Source organism: Balaenoptera physalus (genome assembly GCF_965194825.1).
Source record: "Balaenoptera physalus genome assembly, chromosome: 3".
Classification (NCBI taxonomy): domain Eukaryota; kingdom Metazoa; phylum Chordata; class Mammalia; order Artiodactyla; family Balaenopteridae; genus Balaenoptera; species Balaenoptera physalus.
This window is the reverse complement of record NC_138890.1, coordinates 119,271,413-119,282,419: the sequence shown is the minus strand read 5'-3', so window position 1 is coordinate 119,282,419 and position 11,007 is coordinate 119,271,413.

Here is an 11,007-nt window from a genome sequence, read left to right as displayed (position 1 = left end):
ATGAACCTTACCTCTCCAACCAGACTGTAGATATTTTGAAAGATTAGGAACCGTGTCTTCTATGTCTCTTGATTTCACAACATCACTAAATCCAAAGCTGGACAGATTACAGTACCCTAATATCTCAAAAGAGTGTACCTGATGGCCATGGAAAATGATGCCCTATGCCGATCCTCCTAGAGAGACATGCGTCTCCCATGAGGCAGTGAGTTCTCCTTTACTGCCATATACTACCCTAGGATTTCTCTTTTCAATTTTGAGAAACTTCTGACATGGGCTAGGATAATCAGTCATTCTGGAATTCTATATCAACATAGAATCATGGATGGGGAAATTCCAAAAAATTTACTTCCCTTTTTCATATCCTATTTTCCTCATCTCAAAGTGGGACTAATGGAGGTTCCCTAGCAGCCCGGGGATTAACTATCCTGTAAAATCCCATCAGCTTGCAAATATAAAATGTTGCATTGTTGCCCCATCACTCTGACAAACAAAGTGAAAGTCAAATTTCCTGGTGGCTCTCATACTCCATGGAGTTGGTGGCAACACTGAAGTACCTCTGCCCAGGAAAGAACCTCTGAGAAATAGACAACAGATTGTCTAGCAGCCTAAGAGAAATTTCGTACACGTTGTTCTGGAGTTCTGACAGAGCCATGACTAGTCAGAAACCTGTCGGGTAAGCCCACACCCTGGCAGGCCTATCCTCGATGGCTCCCAATTCCTTGGAGGCCTTCCTGAACATTTGGGGTTGGTTTCTATTGAAAACACAGACGGGAATGAGAAACAATCGAAAAACACTCCTTCCAGCCCTGGAACAATAGCCCTTTGTTTTGTGTATTCTTTATGCAAGAACATGGCAATTATTTTCTGAGCCAACTTGTTTCAGCAATAGTGTGGCAGGGTGAAATGCAGAGATATAATTAGAATATCAAGGCTAATGAAACTAATAGTTTCAAGGTAAGCCCGTATATGACTGCGGCACCACATAACTGCCTTCTCTTTTCTTCTCTCTCAGGGAAACTTGCCAGATGTATCAGAAAAAATTAGCTGTCTTTTCTAAGAGTTAGAAAGGGAACAGGCCCGGTGCACAGAACACCCTTCAAGATTTCAAAGTGAATACTACCCAAAGCAATCTACAGATTCAGTGCAATCCCTATCAAACTACCAATGGCATTTTTCACAGAACTAGAACAAAAAATTTCACAATTTGTATGGAAACACAAAAGACCCCAAATAACCAAAGCAATCTTGAGAAAGAAAAACGGAGCTGGAGGAAAAGAAATTAAAGACGATACAAACAGATGGAGAGATATACCATGTTCTTGGATTGGAAGAATCAACACTGTGAAAATGATTATACTACCCAAAGCAATCAACAGATTCAGGGCAATCCCTATCAAACTACCAATGGCATTTTTCACAGAACAAGAACAAAAAAATTTTACAATTTGTATGGAAACACAGAAGACCCCGAATAGCCAACGCAATCTTGAGAAAGAAAAACGGAGCTGGAGGAATCAGACTCCCTGACTTCAGACTATACTACAAAGCTACAGTAATCAAGACAGTATGGTACTGGCACAAAAACAGAAATATAGATCAATGGAACAGGATAGAAAGTCCAGAGATAAACTCACGCACATGTGGTCACCTTATCTTTGACAAAGGAGAAAAGAATATACATTGGAGAAAAGACAGCCTCTTCAGTAAGTGGTGCTGGGAAAACTGGACAGCTACATGTAAAAGAATGAAATTAGAACACTCCCTAACACCATCTACAAAAATAAACTCAATATGGATTAAAGACCTAAATGTAAGGCCAGACACTATCAAACTCTTAGAGGAAAACATAAGTAGAGCACTCTATGACATAAATCACAGCAAGATCCTTTTGGATCCACCTCCTAGAGAAATGGAAATAAAAACAAAAATAAACAAATGGGACCTAATGAAACTTAAAAGCTTTTGCACAGCAAAGGAAATCATAAACAAGGCAAAAAGACAACCCTCAGAATGGGAGAAAATATTTGCAAATGAAGCAACTGACAAAGGATTAATCTCCAAAATTCACAAGTAGCTCATCAGCTCAATATCAAAAAAACAAAAAACCCAATCCAAAAATGGGCAGAAGACCTAAATAGACATTTCTCCAAAGAAGATATACAGATTGCCAACAAACACATGAAAGGATGCTCAACATCACTAATCATTAGAGAAATGCAAATCAAAACTACCACGAGGTATCACCTCACACTGGTCAGAATGGCCATCATCAAAACATCTACAAACAATAAGTGCTGGAGAGGGTGGGGAGAAAAGGGAACCCTCTTGCACTGTTGGTGCGAATGTAAATTGATACAGCCACTATGGAGAACAGTATGGTTCCTCAAAAAACTAAAAATAGAACTACCATATGACCCAGCAATCCCACTACTGGGCATATACCCTGAGAAAACCATAATTCAAAAAGAGTCATGTACCACAATGTTCATTGCAGCTCTATTTACAATAACCAGGACATGGAAACAACCTAAGTGTCCATTGACAGATGAATGGATAAAGAAGATGTGGCACATATATACAATGGGATATTACTCAGCCATAAAAAGAAACGAAATTGAGTTATTTGTAGCGAGATGGATGGACATAGAGACTGTCATACAGAGTAAAGTAAGTCAGAAAGAGAAAAACAAATACCGTATGCCAACACATATCTATGGAATCTAAAAAAAAAAAAAAAAAAAAAAAATGGTTCTGAAGAACCTAGGGGCAGGAGAGGAATAAAGACACAGACATAGAGAATGGACTTGAGGACACAGGGAGGGGGAAGGGTAAGTTGGGACGAAGTGAGAGAGTGGCATGGACATATATACACTACCAAATGTAAAATAGATAGCTAGTGGGAAGCAGCTGCATAGCACAGGGAGATCAGCTCGGTGCTTTGTGTCCACCTAGAGGGGTGGGATAGGGAGGGTGGGAGGGAGACGCAAGAGGGAGGAGATATGGGGATATATGTATATGTATAGCTGATTCACTTTGTTATACAGCAGAAACTAACACACCATTGTAAAGCAATTATACTCCAATAAAGATGTTAAAAAAAAAAAAAGATTTCGAAGTGAGCAAAGGAAGCTTTTATGTCCGAGGGCAAACTCTCACAGGGGAAGATAAGCCCAAATGCAAAGCAGTAGCATCTAGCTGGCGCCCTACAGATGGGGAGGATGCAGCCCCCTTTTCCTTCTCCTTCTTTGCCTCCTCCAACCACTCTCTCTCCACTTTGTGACAGATGCATCACTAAGGAAACCATGGTAACATCCATGCTTCTGTGGAGCTGAGTGACAGCTCAAAAGAGAAAGGAATGGGTTCAGTTTGCGGTTTGAAATCAGAAGTATGATTTGGGGAAATATTCTGAAATAGCCCATGATTTGAAGAAATTGCTAGGTGGCTAGAATAATATGCAAGATGGTGGTTACGAGTCACTTAACTGCAGTCTCGGTTTGATAAAACTTCTCACAAGGTCTCAAATTTACGAGCAATACGGGGTCTGGTCGGTGGGTAAAATTCCCAGGTGAGAAGAATTTGGTCTGTAAAATGTGGCAGCACCTTTGAGTCTGCTGTGTAATCTCAGGATCTGGTGCCAGGAGCAGTGCAGAGTGAAGTCCCAGATGTCTTTCATGACAACTTTTATCACATACCACTTTGTCCTCGCCCGTGTTGAACCACCACGCACGGGCTGTTGAATTCAGCGGTCTGTGGAAAAATTATACCAAGCACATGCTTTGGCAGAAGGAATACAACATACTGCTTATTTTGTATCTACAAAGCTAAGCAATGTGGAAGACACCAAGCCTGCTCAGTCACTTCCCACAGGACAAATGGAGATGCTTCCAACCGACCTTACAGCTAACACATCTCAATCTAGAGTCAGATGACGTTCAAAATAATAAGACATTAACTTGAATCTTAGAGCTGAATGTTGCTGACTGTGTCACCTCAGGATTCAAGAAGAAGGAGACTGTTTACTGAAATGGCTTGGGTTTACCAATCTGAAGTCTTGGTAGATTTCTTTAATGTAGTCACTTTATTTGTAAAAGTGGACTCCTTCTTAGTAGGGATAAACTCCTTCTCAGCAGGGGTATTTCTTTTGCTTCTCAGCATTCCCTCCACTGTATGTACTACAAACACTTGTCCATGGTTGGCGCCCAGTAAATATTTTTTGAAAAAACAAATGGATGGATGAAGAAGGCCAGTTTAGGATGTGTCATGTGGCTGCCGAAAGAATGAAGAAAATGATATAAAATCATTTTGAAAAATTAATAGGTAGTAAATGTCAGAAGTTTTATTCACAATAAGGTACATGCTATTATTTTATTAAATGTGCCAGAGAAATAAATGTGCCATAGAACATTTATTTGGTCGATGCAATCAAATAACCAGAAAGTCATTTGAGACACCAGCTTGACAAGGTATCTGACTTGGACAGTCAGATACCTTGTCAACCAAACTAGGAGTCTGGTTGATCTCACTGTCCCTTTGTGGTCATGTCCCTTGTGCCCTAGTGGTGACCCAGCATTCCTGTCAGGAGCCAGAAGGAAAGGAAAAGGGAGGGAGGGCTGCAGCTGTGCCGTGGTGTGGTCAGGAGAGTTCTGGCTGAGAGCCGACAGACCCGGTTTCTACAACAAGATCACAATTCATATCCCCTCCAGAAACAAAGTTCCATTTCACCAGGCTGACCTTGGCCTGAGACCATTTGGGAAAGTTCTGTTCTCCTCAGAGGGAGTATAGGGGTGGGCGGCCGGAAGCAGGTGGCAGTGGAAGGCCCATCAGATTCTAGCGTTGTACACTGCTCCCTGGATGGGCCCCTCCTCAGCCTTGGGGAGGGCCTTCCTGGCCACGGCTCTGTGACCTCCATTCCTGGCCATTGGTCCTCCCTCTCAGGACCGTCCCCTGACTAGAGACACAGCAGGGGCAAGTCTGAGAGAAACTGGGCTGTCTGCTGTCCCAGATCCCTGCCCTTTCTTCTATGTTCTCCTCTCTACTGTAGGCGACTAGGAGCCAGTCCCCTTGCCAGAAAGCAGGAGGAAGAAGTAGGCTTTTTTGTCTGATGCTGGTGGTGCCACCAACTAGTATGGCACCAGCAACTATGAGCTCCTGCGGCTCCAGAGGTGACTCTGAGCTGCAGCAGCGTCAGCCCTGGTTTCACCAGCATCAGTGTGTGGCATCCTGAGTTCCTCTTCAGAGGGACCAGCATACAGCCAACTGCAGCAGCACTGAAGCAGCTCAGCAGCGAGTGTGGGCTTAAAGCTTCCAACCCCAGGTCAAAACCATCCTCCTGATCTCTGGGGAAGATGGCCCTCTCTCTGTGCTCCCCCAGCTCTTTCACCTTTGGAACCTTCTTTCTCTATTAATCCCCTCTATCTGAAGCATCCAGAGTAGTTTCTGTCTTCCTCTCTAGATACTGATTGACACACCTCCACCCACCGCTCTCCCAGAGCAGGTTCAAAGGGCAGGGGAGCCACAGCCTGCCTCATCTAGAAGGTAAAGGAGGAAAGGAGGACCAAACAGAGCACCACACCTTACGAAGCTCAACTACATTTTGAAAATCCTGAAATGTGATAAGCCATCCTTCACCTTGATTTTATGGTGTATGCTATGATGTACCACCCGGATCCCCCCTGAGGAATGAAGGACCATGCCCCCAGCTCTGGGGTTGACCCCAAAAGATCATCCCCAACTGTTGACCCTCTTCAGGAATTGCTTTGGCTGAAGAAAGCTGCCTCCCCCGAGGTCATACCCCCTTCCAGAGGCAGCCCTCACCCAATGATGGATCGACCAGGGCGTACAGAGGCTCAAACCCATTTCCCAACCATGAAGGGCCATCCCCCAGATCCGAGCATCCCATGGAGTCAGCTGAGGCCTTCACTGGGGCTCCATCACATCTCCATATCTCCCACTTCCCAGGCTGCTTCTTTCTCTTCGTTTCCACAGGAGTTTATCCCAAGAGTACTCCCTTACTAACTTCCTTCATTTTAATCTCTGCCTCAGAGTCTGCTGCCCAAGGTCCCTGTATTAGTTTGCTGGAGCTGCTGTAATAAAGTACCACAGCCTGAGTGCCTTCAGAAACAGAAATTTATTTTCTTGGTTCTGGAGGCTAGACGTCCCAAATCAAGGTGTTGGCAGGGTTGCTTCTTTCTGAGGGTTGTGAGAGAAGAATCTGTTCTAGGTCTCTTTCCTTGACTTGCAGATGGCGATTTAATGTTCACATGACATTCTCCCTGTGTGTGGGTCTGTCTCCAATTTTCCCCTTTTTATAAGGACACCAGTCATATTGGATTAGGGCCCACTCTAATGGCCTCATTTTAGCTTGATTACTTCTGCAAAGAACGCTATCTCCAAATAAGGTCACATTCTGAGGTACGAGGGTTAAAACTTGATCATATGAGTGGAGGAGGAGACACAATTCAACACCTAACAGAGCCCAACCTGCAGCCACATTCAATTATGTTTTCAACCAAGAGGTCAATGGACATGGACCTGACGGATTCCTGAGCCCACTCTAAGATTCAAGTACAGTCATATCAAGTTGCCTTTATTACATGGTCTGCCCACTCACAAAGCTAAAAGAAAGAGAGATGCTCAGCCAGGTTATATGCAGGTTCTCCAACACAGGTTGGCAAGATTAAAATCAGGAAGGACAGAGTCTGGTTCCCAGGCTGGAGGGAAGCCTGGAATGGGGAGTCGATTGGGAAATCTGCATTTACAGGGAAGCTCTTTCTGACACATAGCTGGGTGACGAGACGTGTGACTGACAGACTAACCTCTGGAAGGGTGTCTGGGAACCGAACGCAATTAGCTTTTTATGTCCTTTGTTCTCAGAATTAATAACAGTATGACAATGAGTAGAGGTGGGAGGAGGGCGATGCAGGTAAATCAATGATGGATTTTTCACTAGAGAAAGATGGTTTTTTTTAAAATTAATTTACTGGTCGAGTTATAATGGCGTCACCAAGGTTTTTCTCCACACATGTATTGCTTTAGTTTCAAGCTGGCCAGGAAAGATGCACTGCTGTGGAAGGCATAGCTGCTGTGAAAAGCCTTAAGCATCGACACATTGTTGGTGGGGGCAGGGCAGCAGGAAATGCAGGTTAGAGAAATTCACACATCAGTGCTTAAAAGCAACTCAAAGGCAGCCTGCATGTTGGAACTCAAGGATATTCTTATTCAGGTTGGTGTGACCATCCGTATCTGGAGCCAGCAAGACCGTGTTTGGATGGGGCACACACGGGCAGGGTTGCAATCTGGCCCCGGGCCCTGATTCCCAAGAACACTTGCCTCAAAAACATCAGAAAGCAGTGGAGGTCTGAGAATCAAGTGCCAGTGTGCTCATGCGCCAAGAAAACCTAGATGGCTATTTTCACAGCGTACTGGGGCTTGGCCGGGTTCCAGAGACCATCAGCAAAGCAGCCTGCCCGATACTTCAAAGGAAGAACTCTCACTGATAAATCCTGCTCCACACTTTCCACAGCACACACTTAATCTTGAGGCATATAATACCACAACAGTGAGTCACCGGGCTAGAGCCTTAGGCCTGTCCACAGGACCAGGCGGATGAAAAAAGTCTCCCACATCTGTTTTCTAGGGCAATTCCCCTCACTCCTCAGAATGGCACTAAAACAGAGTAATAAAACCTGTCACAGATGAGTGATGAGTTATGGCCTGGTGTACCTGTACAGAGCTCCACACAGGACTATAATGAACTTAGGCCACCATTTTTCATGACCCTGTTTTATCACATTTTGATAGAACCCATCAGACAGGGGCTAACCAACCTGCCTGATTCCTCAGATTAAGCTCAGAGATCTCCGAAGGGCTTTCAGCCATGAGATAAATTGAGAGCTCTTCTTTAACATACATGCAATGACAGCTCTCTCAGGAGGTCTGAAACTTGGAAAGCCTCGGTCTTTTGAATTGTATTCCATATAAGTTAGAATCCAGCCAATACTCACAAGAAGACCCAAGATAAATAATATCAAGCCTGGGTGTCGTGGAACAGAAGAAAGCAACAAGGGAATGCCAAGGTCAAAGGTGAAGGCCTTTGCTTCTTCAGGGAGTGGGTGAAGGATAATACTAATTCCTTTGCTATAAATCCCACACTGTCTGGAACGCTCGTGGCCCGCTTGGCAGTAGACTGCTTCCCATCTGGTCATTTAGCAGTGGTCGGTGGAAGGATGGTGGAAACAGTCTAAATCTTTTCTTGAGTGAGACAAGCGAGCCGAAAATTGAGTGATTGCATAATACGCTGGCGGCGGCCCTTCAGGAGACACCTGCTTTAGGTATTTGCATCTGGCCACGTACGCATTGGGGTGCATTTCTGGGCCCACAGACACTTGCCCACCCCAGCCCACCCCAGCCCACTCTCTCCTCGAGGCCATTGTTATGCACACCTCCTAAGAGTACGTACTTTCCAGATGACCTACACCAAGTCCTTTTCCCAAAGCCCTTTCCTCTTCCTGGTTTCACTGGATTCTAATTTCCCCTTCACTCACGTTTTGCCTTCTCTCTCCTGGGACCCTGGCAGGCATCTGGGAACAGGCTCCGCAGCCATATCTGTCGGGGAAGGAGAAGATGAGGAACTGCCAATTTGCCTATTTCGCGGTGTCAATAAAATCCTGCCCGCGCCGTCCCCTGGACTCTCTGGAACTCGAGCTGACAAGACTGGTTCAGGAGCGATGGCCGGCCACGCGGCCTTCCACTGTAAGGGCCACCTTTTTCATCACCTAAGAAATAAGACCTGTCAGGTTTCATGCGGGGCCCTCTATAGATCTTACGGAGTAATTCTGTGCACATTAGCCACCCTAGCTTGAAGAAAGTGAGCCTTGGCGAGCGTGAGGTTGCTTTGCCAAGGTCAGGAGCCTAGATGCTGTGCTTGAGGTCCTGTAGGGAGCGGCAAACGGTCCAAACCACAGGCAGGGGCAGAGGAGGGGCACGTGCTCCTCAAATACCTCCAGAGTCCAGGATCCTGCTGCCCATCAGGGCAGAGGGGTGGGGGGCTTTGGCGAGGCCCACAAGACTCCCAGAAGGAAAGGGCCCTGGAGGCAGGGGCTGCACGGAGTTCCTGAATCTGTGGCGAGGAGACTCAGATCCAGAGTGTACACTGGGGTGCCCCCTGCCCAGCCCCCTTTGGGAAGGAAAGAAAATCAGGAAGAAAGTTTCCAGCACTGGGACCTTCTCCAGGACCTCCTCCCAACTACAGGGGGTGTCGCGGGAACGTCTGGTGGCATACAAAGGCCACCTCACTCAAGCAAGAAGAGTGGTTCCCTATTCGAACTCCATCACTTACTGCCTTCTAGAACTTGAGCAAATTACTTGATTTCTCTGAGCCTCAGAAAGTTCTCATGATGACGAAATCAAACAGTATATAATATTAATAGGTAATGTTTCTTAGACATTTCCTGAAAGCCAGGCACAGGCCTAAGAAAATAAATAGCCCGGTGTTCAGATAAGAAACAGTGTAAAGCGCAGAGACCAAGTAACTTGCCCCACGCCACACAGAGCAGATACCCAACGCATATTTGGTTATTTTGTCTGTCAGTTTAGAACCATGAGAATCTCAGCTGCCTCTACAACACGTAAGATGTTTAAGAACTCCAGTGGCCATAGTTTTGGTTGTTTGCTGGCAGAAGACAAAACTTGTACAAAGGTTCACCCAGGACAGCCGTTGTTGCGTGATCAGGTTGCGAGGCTGATTAGGCTGATGGGGTCCTTTTATTGCTGTTGTCGTTTTGTTTTTGCTGTTTGTGGCCACAGCCTTCACAGGCACCTGGAGGCCAAGGTGGCTTCCTCTTCTGGCCCTTGGGCCACAAGCCTGCAGCTGAGCAAATCGGAGGTGTGAACGGGGCACGGAGAGATGGAGTGTAAACACGCAGAAGACAAATCGTAGAGAAAATACACCACCCCTTACAGAAAAAGCATATAAAGGGAAGATTGGCAAGAATTGCAGGCCCACTGCTCCAAATGGAATGGGTAGCTCTTCAAGCCAATAACGTTCCCATCTGCACACGTGCCCGCGTGGATGCCAGCTGACCAGAGCGGGCAGCTCCGCGGCAGGGAATCTCCTCGGCAGAGCTCACTCCTCTGTTCAGCGATCGCAGGTCAGAGGCCTCCCCCTCCCACCTCTCCGAGAAGAAGGGGCTAGACCACGCACAGTGAAGAAGGGCTGACCTCGCGGTGTCTTTCTGTGCCAACATCCTGAGATTCCTAATTGTGTCGAAGAAGCTACTTTGAACCGACTTTAGGCAAAAGAACCAGAACCCAAAACAAATGCTTGTTTGGGGCCAAGCCTAATAGTCCTGACCCTTTAAAGCTTGCATTTTATGTTTCTTTCCATAGTGCCTTGAGGAGAAGATGCTTCAGAATCCCTGCATGGTTCCTCTTCTTTCTCTCCTTCTACTTCTCCTTACTCTTCTCCTTTACCATCATCAGCCTCTGCAGAAAGTGCTTTACTTGAGCCGCTGCTCCTACTTACTGAGGAACGGGAAGTAAGCCACGGAACGCCAAGTCCTCACACGGTACCAAGGCTGCAGAACACCCACCAACAGACCCCTGCCCCACGCCGCTCCCAGAGGGCCCAACCTACAGCCCCAACTGAGGGGTCTTGCGATGTTCATATCATGCCACCCTACCTCCCAGATAACTGGTCCAGGTACAAAAGCCTGACCTAAGAGCAGCCAGTCTCTGAGTTGGCCCGACACAAACGTCACACCCAGCAAAGACAATGGGGATAAATGGACCCACTCGGATTCTCTCTGCTTGAAGAATCTAAATTGAGAATCAGAGAGAGAAAGAAAGAGAGAGATTCGTGACTTGGAAGGTGGGAAGGAAACAGAAGCTGAGAGGCATTCAGCAGAAACCCAGAGGAACAGGAGCCTCGGGCGAGGGAAAGTATGGGTAGCAGGAGCTAAGCTAAGCCTGGGACTCTAGAAAGCAGAGACTGAGTGATGCACAGGA